Consider the following 15,989-nt stretch of genomic DNA (forward strand, 5'->3'; position numbering starts at 1 on the left):
AACCAATGGCAAAAATAATATTTATATATGTTTAATAAATATGTGTGTGGAGGGTGAGAGATATATGATTTGTCTCCATTTGTGTTGTCTCAAGGAGGTGCTTCAAATGCTTGTAAGTTTTTTTTATGTTAAAAGTCTGCCCTTGAACTTTCTTTTAGTTTTAGTGTTGCATTCAGTAGTGTTTTTATCTTTTCATCTTTCTGGTCATCTCTCTCTCCATCTCTCCCTCCCTCTCCCCTTTATATAAACCATCTACCTATTGTTCTAAAGTTTGCTTTTGGTTTTTAAAAACATGAGCCATGATACTCATCTCAATGCCTCATGGTTCTTTCTCAACCCTCATTGCCAATACATGAATATCTCTTCTACTACTGCTACTACTTCTTCTTCTTCATCTATTCATCCTCCTTGTCCACCTAAAGAACCCCTTCCTCTCCTCAGTTTAAGTCCAACAACAAGACCTAATTCTTATTTGCAAAACCCTAGTACCATCACTACTGATGCTTGTAGTTCAACCACCACAGCCACTCATAATTGCTCTGAAAGTAGTGTGACTGTATCTCTACATCTTGGACTCCCAAGCCTTACACTTTCTGAATCTGATCTAATTTCAAGACTGTCCACCAATTATGCTCATGTAACTGATGATTATAAAGAAGATGATAAATTAAAGCCTGGTACAAACATGAATGGGTATTTTACAAGCTCAATCAACAAGGGTCACTATTGGATCCCTACTCCAACTCAGATTCTCATTGGTCCAAATCAGTTCTCTTGCCATCTTTGCTGCAAAACCTTCAACAGTTACAATAACATGCAGGTTTTCAACCCTAATTTTCTATAATATGCAAACTTTTAGATTTCAATGCTTTGTTGTAATAGCAAACACAAGTACACTTCTTTCTCTGTGCTCTGTTAAACCTAGCTAATTGGTAGCATGTCCATTTAGGGTTAAATTCAACATGCACCCTTATTCATTAATTCAGTTCTTGCAATGAGTAGTTTGTGGGGATTTGATTAGACTTTGATCCATCCTAATAGAGATCATGCTCTTTTTGGTCAGAAAATAAGAGGGTTTATCATTTATGAGTTTTATCTGTGATTTGACAAGACAAGATCATGTCTTTTCTTTCTTTCTTGGAATTTGTGTTCTTTCTTATTATTCTATTTGCCTTTTCCATGTTTATCCTTTTTCTTGTTAAGAAATAGAAAAGCAAAGCTTAGATTTTTAGAAAATATAACTTTGCTTTATCTTTACAGATTCATGAGTTGAAATTTAAAAAAATGAAAATAAAAAAATCAACTACATATGAATGTTAAAAACAGAATAGACCTTAATAGATAATCATGTTAGTTTACAAGTATTTATGCCAGCCTTAAATTAGTGGAAAACATATACTAAGCAAATCTCTTGTCATCTAAAGTAAAACTGTCATCCAACAACAATCTGTTCTTGTTTAATGTCATGTCATAATTTATATGTTCCTTCATCATTTAATTTTTGGCACATATACTATGTTTTTTTTTCATCATCTGACATACGTACGTAACAATACACATATATTCTTCTGGCTCTAATTTCTCGTACTAGAGCTTGTCTTCTTTGAATTTGGTTCATTCATAGAGATGCAACAATTAAGTTGAAATATAGCACATGACTATACCGCATGTAACTTTGTTTTTGTCTATTTAAATTTTAAAAAAATTATATATTCAAGTAATTAATCTTGTGATTAATTGATTATGTATCTTCTTGTGATATATACACAAAAAGATGCATATGTGGGGGCATGGATCTCAATACAGAAGAGGTCCAGAATCACTAAGAGGAAGACAACCAACAGCCATGCTTAGACTACCATGCTACTGTTGTGCACCAGGGTGCTGCAACAACATTGACCACCCAAGGGCTAGGCCACTCAAAGATTTTCGAACCCTTCAGACACATTACAAGAGGAAACATGGAGACAAGCCATTCATGTGCCACAAATGCGATAAAATGTTTGCGGTTCGCGGGGATTGGCGAACCCATGAGAAGAACTGTGGGAAGCTTTGGTACTGCACATGTGGATCAGATTTTAAGCATAAAAGGTCTTTGAAAGATCATGTGAAAGCATTTGGAAATGGGCATGGAGCTTTTGATTTTGTTGATTGTTGTTTTGAAGTTGAAGAAGATGAAGCTGCTAATTCGGAGATTGAGCAATGAATGTGAATCCATATCATGTTAACATTAGTACGTTTGAACCATGTGACTTTTGAGGCATCAACTGGTTTTTGAAAGAGATATTGTAAGTCACCATCTATCGCAAACATTATTTCACAATCACTTTAGGGTTAGTTTTTTATGTCATTGTTAGTACGGTTGTCTTCAATATATAAGTTTTAATGGGTTGAAAGTGTGTGTAAATATGTGATTGCAGATTAAGACAATGTTATGTATTATTAAACCATTGTTCATAAGAGTGATCATGTAACACCCCAACCCGGAACAGGCTAACGTGTTACTATTACAGATATCAAATCAACGCCACAATCCAAAATACAACAAAAATTAATGCAACCTACGTCATATTATTAAACAAAATGAATTAACTTTTAGAAGCTTGAACTTCATTTTTTATCTCTCATCACTAAATTCCCAGAATCCCGGATTACCTGAAAACAAAATAAGAAAAACAAAACAAGAAAACACGGTTGAGCCAAAAATTGCCCAGTAACGGAAAGAACAATAGTATAGGTAAGGACAGACGTAAGAGAATAAATATACGAACTTCAATTCAAACTCGAACCCAACCTTTTTTACCTAAACATATACTTAATAAAATTCGGATGTATGATCCGACACTTGGCCAGAACATGGTCAAACGCATGCGGAAATATATCAGAACTATAACAAAAACACCCAGAGCCAGAAACATATAACTTGTAACATATAATGTGTGACGAGTAACATATAACGTGTAACATTTAACTGAACTATAATTTAATGCGAAACATAATCCGATACACGATCGGGACGTAATCTGAATATACTCAAATTTAATCAAATGCATATACACATATCAAAACGGACCAGAAATATAGCGAAACAAAATATAATTACTAAAATACACGACGATGATGTTAAAATAAATAGGTCGTGTAATACGGAAGCACCCAGAGCCTAAACAGAGGGGTACACAGCTAGCTAGTCCATGCACCAAAGAGACGGTGTGGGTGGCGTGCACACATTGTTCCATCTCAAACAGAAGTCAGGAGTCAGGAGTCGGAGCTAAGATCGATCTATACGCCTCTAAGTGGCCAAGGTACTACATGAGTACTTTCAGAGACGCCGTGAACTTTGATTACGCACTGTCACGATAAGTGCCATGTCAGGAGTCAGGAGTCGGAGCTAAGATCGATCTATACGCCTCTAAGTGGCCAAGGTACTACATGAGTACTTTCAGAGACGCCGTGAACTTTGATTACGCACTGTCACGATAAGTGCCATGTCAGGAGTCAGGAGTCAGGAGTCGGAGCTAAGATCGATCTATACGCCTCTAAGTGGCCAAGGTACTACATGAGTACTTTCAGAGACGCCGTGAACTTTGATTACGCACTGTCACGATAAGTGCCATGTCGTTGACGCCCCAACGACAAGTCAGAAATGCTCGGGTAACAGAGTACTGAACTAAAGTCGTATAACTAAAAGATATTTAAACAGGAACATGCAATAATGAATTCAAAATATATATAACCTATTGCATGCTATAAAATTAATATAACCATATCATACGAATAAACCGAACTAGATAACAAAAATCCGCACTACGAAGTGACGGACATCGAATATAAAATGGACTAGAACCAATACTATGAGTAAACGAAAACAGAAACCGTACCTTTAAACAAAGCAAAACAGATCAAGTTGTCTTCAACTAGATTGAGAATCTACATTATAATATATAGTTCACATAAGATTTACTGAACTCATTTTATATTGTGTGATTAACCGATCGGTAGCGACAAGGCTTTTTTATAAAAATATGATAATTAAACTACTAATAGTTACTAATATTAATATATAATTCTAAATGGATGACAAGAGTCCTGAATTTAACATTAACAAAATGATACTATTAGTTAGACTAAAATAATGTATGAAAATAATTTACATGGTAGAGTTCATGCTATATATATATAATATATAATATATGTATACAATTATGAATAGTCATATAAGTGTAATAATTGAATTAAGGCTCCTGAGTAAAATATAGCTTTATACGTTTTAGTTATATTGATGGTTTTATGGATCACCAATACCCTTATATGATTATATGGTGAAATCAAGTCAACGTGTTCATAATTCACGTGCATGTTCTTTTAACAAACATGTCAGATTGGTTTGTTTGTTTGTTTTTTTGTTCCAACTTCTTTTTATTTCTTTACTTTATTTCTGATTAATAATATATATCTCCAATATGCAAACATGCCTCTATTAACGTTTAGAGAGTTAAAGCTTTTAAATGGCCGGAACCGTCAATCGTCACATCCACATACGACCACAACGTATCGTAATGAATAAAACAAAGGAAGGATTGGAATTATTACCCGCACAGTGAGCTGATATGATCAGAAATCGAGGCGTTAGAGGCGGTAACACGGGGACGCTTACGACTGAGAACAAAATAGGTGTCTGGTAGTTAGCGGCCCGGTAGTGTCCGATTTGTGGTGGCGGAGGCAGTCCGCGGCGGCAGCGGAGGATGATGCTTATTTAATGGTGGCGGGGTGATGCAGTGATGGTAACGAAGAACAAAGGTCGTGTGCAAATAGGAGCTGGTATGTTTCGTGAGATGTGAATTGAGAGAGTTTGAGTATGTTTAAGAAAAAGAAACGAATGATCATCACCATGCCGATCTATCCGGAAGTTTGTTGTAGCATATGAGAATTGAGTTTTGAATAATAACTAAACCGTCATTCTTTGTTAAATTTTATTTGTTATACTTATCTTGACTTTCCAACAAAAGTTTAAAACTAGTACATATACATATTATTTCTATTAATATAGAATTACTAAGATTATTATAAATATTATCTAACAAAACTTGGGTTATTATAATTATACCCCCCTTAAAAAAAAATTTCGTCCTCGAAATTGTAAGACGGTGACACATACTTTCGGATATCACGGAAACGAAACAAACTTAAAACTTTCATAAATTCAGACATGACAATTGCAAAGTCTTGGAAACAAATATTAGGACATATAAAACAGAATTCATATGAAATCAAACCATCCAAACTGAAATAGCTGACTCGTTGCCATGATGATATTGAACGAAACTATGGGTAACCTAAAACTTGTATCGGATAATACTAGTTCTTATAAACGGAAATCAAAAATTTCATTTGAACACAGAATTACATATAACATAGTGGATAACTAATAACTAAAATAAATAAATTTTGATGAGCTAAAGCCTATGACTAAATTGTGTAACTAATAACCAAAACGAAAGACAGATAACTGAAACATGTGACTTATAAGTGGAAATAAAAAGTGATAACTAATGGAATACTAAAAAAAAAATCAAGACTTAAAACGTAAATTTTCAAAAACATATTTTGAATATTAACATGCATTTCTACACTGATATAAAAATAAATAAATATATAATAAAAGACACGTAACACTAGCAGATAATAGCGAAAACTTAAGACAATGTCGTATCTAAATATTAGAGGAACATTAAGCTGCAAAATGGATTTTAGTAGCACACATACATACCTGTAAATTCATGGTTACGTTCGCGACCATAATCATCAATTTACCTTACGAGTTTGTCCTAACGGTCCTTCCATTACACATCTTAAAGACTAAACTTATATAAAAAAAAAAAAAAAAAAATGACGTGTTGATATACAAAAAAAAATGATGTCAAAGTCTTGACATAAATGATACGAAACACGACCCAAATATGCTAAACTTCAAACATACCAAACATAAGAGTCTTCTAACATGACAGATAAACAGAGTGTGAAACTTAACAAAATCCAAATTCGCACGAAATCAAACCCAAATAAACTGAAATACGGGGTACTAAAACGAAAACAAATACGGATAATCAAAACGGTTCATGGCTTCAATTTCCCCAGATTTAATCTTTTTGCGCAGGTCTAGCGTTTTCTCCATTATTAGCTCTAGGGTCCCGCTGAGGGCAGTCTCTGATCATGTGTCCTGCATCTCCGCATCTAAAACAACGACCTTCAGCTCGACGACAAGCACCTCCATGACGTTTCCCACACGTGCCACACAGAGGAGTATTTCGGTTTTGTTGATTAAGTGGTTGAGCTCTGGTGGGGTTATGATGTTGTTGCATATTATTCTGTGCGGTCCTATGATTCTGATTTTGATTTCCCCCATTTCGTGGCTGATTGTTGAAATTCCCATCAGTACGCTGTCTACGGTCTCGGGGTACAAGGGACTGTTCGGTTCCAACTTGAGAAGAAGATTGACCCTGATTATTTTCTCTAGGCCGCTTACGACTTTCATCAAAAGATTCCTGGCGGTGTTTCTTATCATTATCAAGGTTCTTAACCGCATCAACTATCTCATTTATGTCATTAAAACGGAGGTTCAAGATAAACTTCCTATCTCTGTCACAAATGGCCCACTTGAAATGGTTGGTCTGTTGTTCTTGCGTGCCTACAGTTGGGCCAAGAAAACTAACCAATCGACTGAAACGATTTTTAAACTCAACGATGGGCTCATCATTAGCCTGAATAATTGAAGAATATTCTCTCAAATATTCACTGCGATCAGCATCAGTGAAGTACTGTTGGTAAAACAAAGTACGGAATTCATTCCAAGGAAGTGTAGCAGCATAATTGTCTCCACCACGGGCAGCTTTCAGTGTCTTCCACCATCTGTGAGCGTCATCTTCGAGCTTGTAAGTAGCTAACCGAACCTTAAACACATCTTCAACACCCAGCACTTCAAACAGTTTCTCGATGTGCGCGATCCAGTTTTCAGCTTCTACTGGAGAACTAGCAGTACTAAAGGATTTTGGCTTTTGCTTTTGAAAACGCTCAAGCCAGACATGAATACCAACAGGGGGATTGTTGCCTCCAGCGTTGTTGCCACCGGCGTTGTTCCCACCGGCATTGTTGCCACCGGCATTATTTTGCTGCAACTGTTGTATGATGTTAGGGACTATTTCCGCAATAGCTGCATTGACGGCGTTAGTAACAAGGGTCGCAAGAGGAGGGTCGTTTCCAGCATCATTCTCGTTTTGGCGATTCACACGTCTTCTAGGAGGCATCTGGAAGTAAGGTAGCGTATGAGCTGAAAGATAAAGATTTACGGAATACGCGGAGAACGAAAAGAGGAATCCTAACCCGACGTCTACCCATTAACTCACATGATTAATTATTTATTGTATAAGTTTTCTACAGGAAAGAGCCTGAGCTCTGATACCATAACTGTAACACCCCAACCCGGAACAGGCTAACGTGTTACTATTACAGATATCAAATCAACGCCACAATCCAAAATACAACAAAAATTAATGCAACCTACGTCATATTATTAAACAAAATGAATTAACTTTTAGAAGCTTGAACTTCATTTTTTATCTCTCATCACTAAATTCCCAGAATCCCGGATTACCTGAAAACAAAATAAGAAAAACAAAACAAGAAAACACGGCTGAGCCAAAAATTGCCCAGTAACGGAAAGAACAATAGTATAGGTAAGGACAGACGTAAGAGAATAAATATACGAACTTCAATTCAAACTCGAACCCAACCTTTTTTACCTAAACATATACTTAATAAAATTCGGATGTATGATCCGACACTTGGCCAGAACATGGTCAAACGCATGCGGAAATATATCAGAACTATAACAAAAACACCCAGAGCCAGAAACATATAACTTGTAACATATAATGTGTGACGAGTAACATATAACGTGTAACATTTAACTGAACTATAATTTAATGCGAAACATAATCCGATACACGATCGGGACGTAATCTGAATATACTCAAATTTAATCAAATGCATATACACATATCAAAACGGACCAGAAATATAGCGAAACAAAATATAATTACTAAAATACACGACGATGATGTTAAAATAAATAGGTCGTGTAATACGGAAGCACCCAGAGCCTAAACAGAGGGGTACACAGCTAGCTAGTCCATGCACCAAAGAGACGGTGTGGGTGGCGTGCACACATTGTTCCATCTCAAACAGAAGTCAGGAGTCAGGAGTCGGAGCTAAGATCGATCTATACGCCTCTAAGTGGCCAAGGTACTACATGAGTACTTTCAGAGACGCCGTGAACTTTGATTACGCACTGTCACGATAAGTGCCATGTCAGGAGTCAGGAGTCGGAGCTAAGATCGATCTATACGCCTCTAAGTGGCCAAGGTACTACATGAGTACTTTCAGAGACGCCGTGAACTTTGATTACGCACTGTCACGATAAGTGCCATGTCAGGAGTCAGGAGTCAGGAGTCGGAGCTAAGATCGATCTATACGCCTCTAAGTGGCCAAGGTACTACATGAGTACTTTCAGAGACGCCGTGAACTTTGATTACGCACTGTCACGATAAGTGCCATGTCGTTGACGCCCCAACGACAAGTCAGAAATGCTCGGGTAACAGAGTACTGAACTAAAGTCGTATAACTAAAAGATATTTAAACAGGAACATGCAATAATGAATTCAAAATATATATAACCTATTGCATGCTATAAAATTAATATAACCATATCATACGAATAAACCGAACTAGATAACAAAAATCCGCACTACGAAGTGACGGACATCGAATATAAAATGGACTAGAACCAATACTATGAGTAAACGAAAACAGAAACCGTACCTTTAAACAAAGCAAAACAGATCAAGTTGTCTTCAACTAGATTGAGAATCTACATTATAATATATAGTTCACATAAGATTTACTGAACTCATTTTATATTGTGTGATTAACCGATCGGTAGCGACAAGGCTTTTTTATAAAAATATGATAATTAAACTACTAATAGTTACTAATATTAATATATAATTCTAAATGGATGACAAGAGTCCTGAATTTAACATTAACAAAATGATACTATTAGTTAGACTAAAATAATGTATGAAAATAATTTACATGGTAGAGTTCATGCTATATATATATAATATATAATATATGTATACAATTATAAATAGTCATATAAGTGTAATAATTGAATTAAGGCTCCTGAGTAAAATATAGCTTTATACGTTTTAGTTATATTGATGGTTTTATGGATCACCAATACCCTTATATGATTATATGGTGAAATCAAGTCAACATGTTCATAATTCACGTGCATGTTCTTTTAACAAACATGTCAGATTGGTTTGTTTGTTTGTTTTTTTGTTCCAACTTCTTTTTATTTCTTTACTTTATTTCTGATTAATAATATATATCTCCAATATGCAAACATGCCTCTATTAACGTTTAGAGAGTTAAAGCTTTTAAATGGCCGGAACCGTCAATCGTCACAGCCACATACGACCACAACGTATCGTAATGAATAAAACAAAGGAAGGATTGGAATTATTACCCGCACAGTGAGCTGATATGATCAGAAATCGAGGCGTTAGAGGCGGTAACACGGGGACGCTTACGACTGAGAACAAAATAGGTGTCTGGTAGTTAGCGGCCCGGTAGTGTCCGATTTGTGGTGGCGGAGGCAGTCCGCGGCGGCAGCGGAGGATGATGCTTATTTAATGGTGGCGGGGTGATGCAGTGATGGTAACGAAGAACAAAGGTCGTGTGCAAATAGGAGCTGGTATGTTTCGTGAGATGTGAATTGAGAGAGTTTGAGTATGTTTAAGAAAAAGAAACGAATGATCATCACCATGCCGATCTATCCGGAAGTTTGTTGTAGCATATGAGAATTGAGTTTTGAATAATAACTAAACCGTCATTCTTTGTTAAATTTTATTTGTTATACTTATCTTGACTTTCCAACAAAAGTTTAAAACTAGTACATATACATATTATTTCTATTAATATAGAATTACTAAGATTATTATAAATATTATCTAACAAAACTTGGGTTATTATAGATCATGTCTCTCTTTGTTCTAATACTCACAATATACCTTTTTTTAACAACGTTTTTTCCTAGTCTACCTGGTATGGAATTTCAACCGTCTCCTATATATTTGGCAGTTCATATCTGACTCGAAAGCCCCTCAAAGACGGAAATTAGCCCAACATTTCTAGAAAGTGAATTCTACCATTACCATTTAGGCTTACTCAACTTCTGGATTTCTTTACAATATCAAGATGTCAAAACTAATTCGGTATCTTATATTATAATAAATAATGGTGTTAAAACTGTAATATAATTGAATATTGAATACCCGAAAACTATGTAAATGTTTTATTTATTGAATTAATAACATGTTGATATATCTAACCTATAGTTTTGTTTTCTCTCTTCTTTTATTGTTCTCATGTCATGTTGTCAATTGACAGTATGACTTACGATGCAGTATAATTTAAATGGTCCAATCTTCACCTAGAATTCCCCAGAGTGTAAAGGATCTTGTATTGATGATTATTTTAGAACAAACACGGTTAACCATGCAAATAAACAATGAGACGCGTGAGACAGAGTTCATAGCTAGAGGCTACGCAGAAGTGTGTTGAAGACCTTCAACATTGTTGGAATACCGTATGCCCGAGACACATAATTAGGTTAATGTGGCTAGTTGTGTTTGATCCAAGTCGGGTCATACCCAATAACGAGTTAGACACACACCAATTATGTATTTGTTAAGATAAGTTCTATGAGACAAATACAGAACACGATACATTCAGAAAATCGGGTTTCTGAATACTTACTTGAAAGTGTTAAATAAATTAATTGGTTAATTTATTTATTCAAATAATTATTATTGGAATGATTATTTAACTATGTGTTCTTTTATAAAATGGTTTATAAAAGATGTGGTGTTTATATATTTTATAAAGTATAAAATAAATAATAAAAAAAAATAAATAAATAAATATATATTTTTGGGGCCGGTTTTGGGTGGGCCCCACACCCCAAAGTTTTGGTCAAACTTTGTCATGGTTTGGTGGAGCTTGAGTGATATACACTTGACTAAAATCTAACACCATGTATGAATGATTTGATTAAGTGTTGAGTGTGAATATATATATATATTCTAACAAGCAACACAAGGGTTTTTCAAGTAAGAGAACCACAAGACTTTCTTTCTTTCTTGGTCTTGCTTACGGCCAAGATCAAAAGGAGGCTCGGGTCTCGATTATTCGTGTTCAAGCTCCCTAACAAAGTTCGGTGTGTGTTGGAGGCTCGGGGTATCTTCCGTTTGAGGATTTTCCCTTTGAAAGTCTAGCATCAACATCATCATCTTCTTCAACATCAACTACACTCTTAAAAGGTTAAGATTGTAAGTGTTTATAGCTTTGATAGTTTAGTTTTCCCGTATCATTTGATCCTTGCTTCGGGTTTCTAATAAATAGATTATTGGTAATCTTTTAACATGAATAAATTAGGTTGTTCATGTACACATTTCCTATAAACTTGTAATATATACATATATAAACACATGGATACATATGTTTAGTTTGTTTATATCACGCTTCCGCCTTTATTGTGACTAGTTAAATGGTTAACTAAGTTTATAAATTCCATAGAAACCCAACAAATGGCATCAAGAGCCGGGATACGGGAAACTAAGCTTCGGGTTTTCGGTTTTATATTTTCCCCTTGAAAGATTTTATACAAAAAATTAACATGCATAATTTTTTTTGTATTTAATCTTGTTATATTTTTTTGGCTTTGTTCAAAAAAAAAAAATATATATATATATATAAAACCGAGTAAATGGGCCGAAGCCCAATTCGGATGATATTGGGCCGAAGCCCACTTGTTTTGGTTAATGGGCTAACCGAAAAAAAAGGGGGAGAAAGTTAAATGGGCCGAAGCCCATGAGACTTTCTATTGGGCCGAAGCCCATGTGTTTTGGACATGTGGGCCGAAGCCCATAATCAAGTTATTGGGTCAAGCCCAAATGGGTTGGGCTAGGCCCGATAAGGTCAAGGGGTTTTGGAACGGGTTCCTAAGACATAACGGGTTATGTTTGTTAAAACTAGACCGAGCCGTAGACCAAATGGATGTTTGTTATGATTGTTATTAATTATTCAAAGTTTTGGTTTGTAATAATTAATTAGGGGCAGTTTTGTAATTATTTATTCATATGGGTATGTAATAAATAGATTATTTGTAATATCTTTATTTTATAGAAAAAATGTATTAGGACATTTGTTTTGTAAATTTAAAGAAGATTGCAAAATTGGAAGTTTGGGCCTTATTGGGCCGGGTATGGTGATAATGGGCCTCACAAGCCCATTAAGGGGATTCAAGCCCAAAAGGACCTAAGCCCACCAATTGAGCCCAAATGGAAGCTTATGGAAGCTAAGGCCCAAGTTCAAGCCCAATGGATTACAACGGGGTTGAAGAAGATGCTTGACGCATTTGGATGCGGGATCAAGTGGGAGCTACAACATCCATGTGTCGTGTGTCCCTTAGGATCGGACCTAAGACACACACTTGTTTCGGCTAACAAGTGTGGTCTAACTTAGTGGCTCGTGTCTAGTATAATTGTGTATGCTTGTTAATTGATTGTTTGATTATGTGGTTGTTAGATATTAGGATATCAACTTCGTCACATAGAATTAATTAACAAAGCATAAAACGGGTTCTAATAATTATCGGTAATTACGTGACACGTAGTTTAATAAAATGGATTTATTAACTAGCCGTCTCACGCCCATAATAAAATGGTTTTATTATAAATTAGAATTTTGAAAATGGTTTCAAAATATCATGTTACTAAATGCATGTTAGAACATGATTTAAAGTTTTACAACTAGAATTATTAAAACTAAAAATCCCTTTTAAAATTAAGGATAACAAGTTAAACACCATCCTTTTGTATAACGCTTAACATATTAGTAAGCTCTTAGTGGGAAAAAGGTCACCTAACCGCGTAGAGTAAATTAATATGTTGAGGTAATATTGGCATATAAATGGGAAAAAGGTCACCTAACCATTTATATGTTGATATTACAAGTTGATACAAGTAGGACGACTTAAATTAGAACCATGTGAAGAGGGTCACCCAAGCATAGGGTCTAATAGGTGTTGATGGGATAAACATGCCGACACGAAATATGATTTCGAACCGGTCCCATAAAATCTAGAAGTTGCAAAAGGGTTTGCAATTGTTATGAATAACTACCTTGATAAACCGACAATGGGAAAAAGGTCACCTAACCGGAGTCGGGTTTATCGTTGGATTCTAGATTTTAATTATTAATTATATTTGGTATATATAAAAGGGTATTAATAATTAAAAAGGTAAAACACTAAAATGAACTTAATTAAAATTCTGCAGATGGCCGCACACGTCGACGACAACATAATCCCTAACGTCCAAAATGTATCTCTCCGATCTATTCTCGCTAAAGACCGTCTTAACCACAATAACTTTTCGGATTGGTTCCGAAATTTAAGGATTGTTCTAAAACAAGAAAAATTATATCATGTTTTGGAAACACCTATCCCCAACGAACCGGAAGAGGGAAGTGAGGTCGAATATATGAATTGGGTCCAACACACGGAAGATTCCATTCAAGTGTCATGCCTCATGTTGGCGACTATGGTTCCCGAAATCCAAAAGGATTTCGAAAACCATAATGCGTACGACATGATTACTCAACTTAAGGAAATGTTCCTTAAGCAATCAAGAGTTGAAAGGTTCGAAACGGTTCGAGCCTTGCATGCATGTAGAATGGATGATAATCAACCAGTTTCAACTTATGTACTTAAGATGAAAAGTTACATTGATCGCCTCGCCAAGCTCAATTGTCCCATCTCTAAAGAGTTAGCAACGGATTTGATCCTTAACTCCCTGTCGAAAAGGTTCGACACTTTCGTGTTAAATTATAACATGAATGGGTGGGACAAAAACATTGGAGAACTTCACTCAATGCTTAAAACAGCCGAGGCGAGCATAGGTAAAAGGGTTTTACCCGTGTTTGCGATCAATGAAGGTAAATCCAAGAATCGATCTCAACCCAATTCTAAGGCTAAGGTAGCAAAAAGAAAGGGTCCTCCTGTGCATCTTAAGGGTAAGGGCAAATCACCGGTTATGGCAAAGAAACAAAAGGTTGTGGAACCGAGGGGTCATAAGGATGATCCTTGTTTTGGTTGTGGGGAGACCGGACATTGGAAACGCAATTGCCCGGTCTACCTAAAAGAGCTAAGAGACAAGAGGAATGCGGGGCATGCCTCGGGTAATGTCTTTATGATTAATATTGAGCTAAATCTTATTTCTTCTAACACATGGGTATTGGATACCGGATGTGGAACTCATATTTGCAATTGGTTGCAGGGGTTCAAAAGGAATGAAGACTTAAAGAAGGGCGAAGTGAGTCTTTTCATGGGCAACGGTGCAAGGGTGCACGTGGTCGCTAGAGGAGACTTCACTTTATCGCTTCCAAGTGGTTTGGAAGTTGTTTTGAGAAATGTTTTGTATGCTCCTAGTTTGACTAGGAACATTATTTCCGTGCACCTTCTTAGACAATGTAACTTTGACTTTAAATTTGTAAAATCAGAAATGCATGTATTATCTAATGGTATCTTTTATTTTAAAGCTGTACCAAACAACGGTATTTATGAATTGGTTCATGACAATACCTCAAATAGCTCATTATATCAAACTTCCACTAAAAGACTCAAAAAGGATTTGAGTGATTCCTACATTTGGCATTGTCGTCTTGGACACATAAACAAGAATCGTGTAAATACTCTCCAAAATAATGGTCTTTTGAAAACAAATGAGTTAGGTTCGTTTGATGAGTGTGAATCTTGTATTCAAGGCAAGATGACCAAAGAACCTTTTAAAGGTACAAATGAAAGGGCTAAGGACTTGTTAGGTATCATACATACGGATGTATGCGGACCTCTCAAGCCCACTAGTAGGAATAGTGAAAGGTACTTCATTACCTTTACCGACGATTTTAGTCGATATGGGTATGTGTATCTAATGAAACACAAACATGAAGCATTTGAAATGTTCAAGGAATTTCAAAATGAAGTACAAAATCAGCTCGACCGAACAATCAAGGTACTCCGCTCCGATAGAGGAGGCGAATACCTAAGTGATGCTTTTCAATGTCATCTTAGAGATTGTGGAATTATTTCACAGTTCACTCCTCCTGGAACTCCTCAACATAACGGAGTATCCGAGAGGAGGAATAGAACACTGTTGGACATGGTTCGATCAATGATGGCACGAAGCTCACTACCGCCATCATTTTGGGGATATGCGCTACTTACAGCGGCTCGTATTTTGAATATGGCCCCGACCAAAAAGGTGGATCGAATACCCTATGAAGTGTGGCATGGAAAGGTTCCATCCTTTTCATATTTAAGGGTATGGGGATGCATAGTTTATGTTAAACGTGACACCCCAAATAAGCTTGAGGCTCGATCCATCAGGTGTATCTTCATAGGATACCCAAAGGATGATATAGGATATATATTCTATGATCCTAGTGAACAAAAAGTGTTTATTTCACGCAAATGATACTTCTTAGAAACTAAGTTCCTTATGGAAGGACCTAGTGAAAAGAGAGTGGAACTTGAAGAGGTTCAAGAATCACTGGATGATACACAGTTGGTCGATACTAGTTTTCAACACGAGGATGTTGAAGGTGATCAAATGGTTGATCATACACACGTTGCTCGCAGATCTAGTAGGATTAGTCGACCTCCCAAGAAATATGGATTTCTCGTGGATGATTGCTACTTGGTCGATTCGGATGAACCGATCTCCTACAAAGATGCTATGTCACAACCTGATTGTGACAAGTGGCTTGAAGCCATGAGCGCCGAGATGCAATCCATGCAGGATAAC

The 15,989-nt window shown here is 36.1% G+C and overlaps 1 pseudogene across 1 annotated transcript; it reads left to right on the forward strand.

The window, feature by feature from the left end:
* The first annotated feature begins 292 nt into the window (after nucleotides 1–292).
* On the forward strand, nucleotides 293–10,156 carry LOC143578292 (zinc finger protein WIP4 pseudogene; annotated as a pseudogene). The gene is made up of 3 exons (XR_013143233.1): nucleotides 293–820; nucleotides 1,775–2,462; nucleotides 10,098–10,156. The product of XR_013143233.1 is annotated as a zinc finger protein WIP4 pseudogene (transcript).
* Nucleotides 10,157–15,989: the final 5,833 nt, after the last annotated feature.

The sequence above is a fragment of the Bidens hawaiensis genome, unplaced genomic scaffold, assembly GCF_021521415.1.
Source record: "Bidens hawaiensis isolate Kalapana, Puna unplaced genomic scaffold, B.hawaiensis_p1.1 tig00001461_1, whole genome shotgun sequence".
Lineage (NCBI taxonomy): Eukaryota > Viridiplantae > Streptophyta > Magnoliopsida > Asterales > Asteraceae > Bidens > Bidens hawaiensis.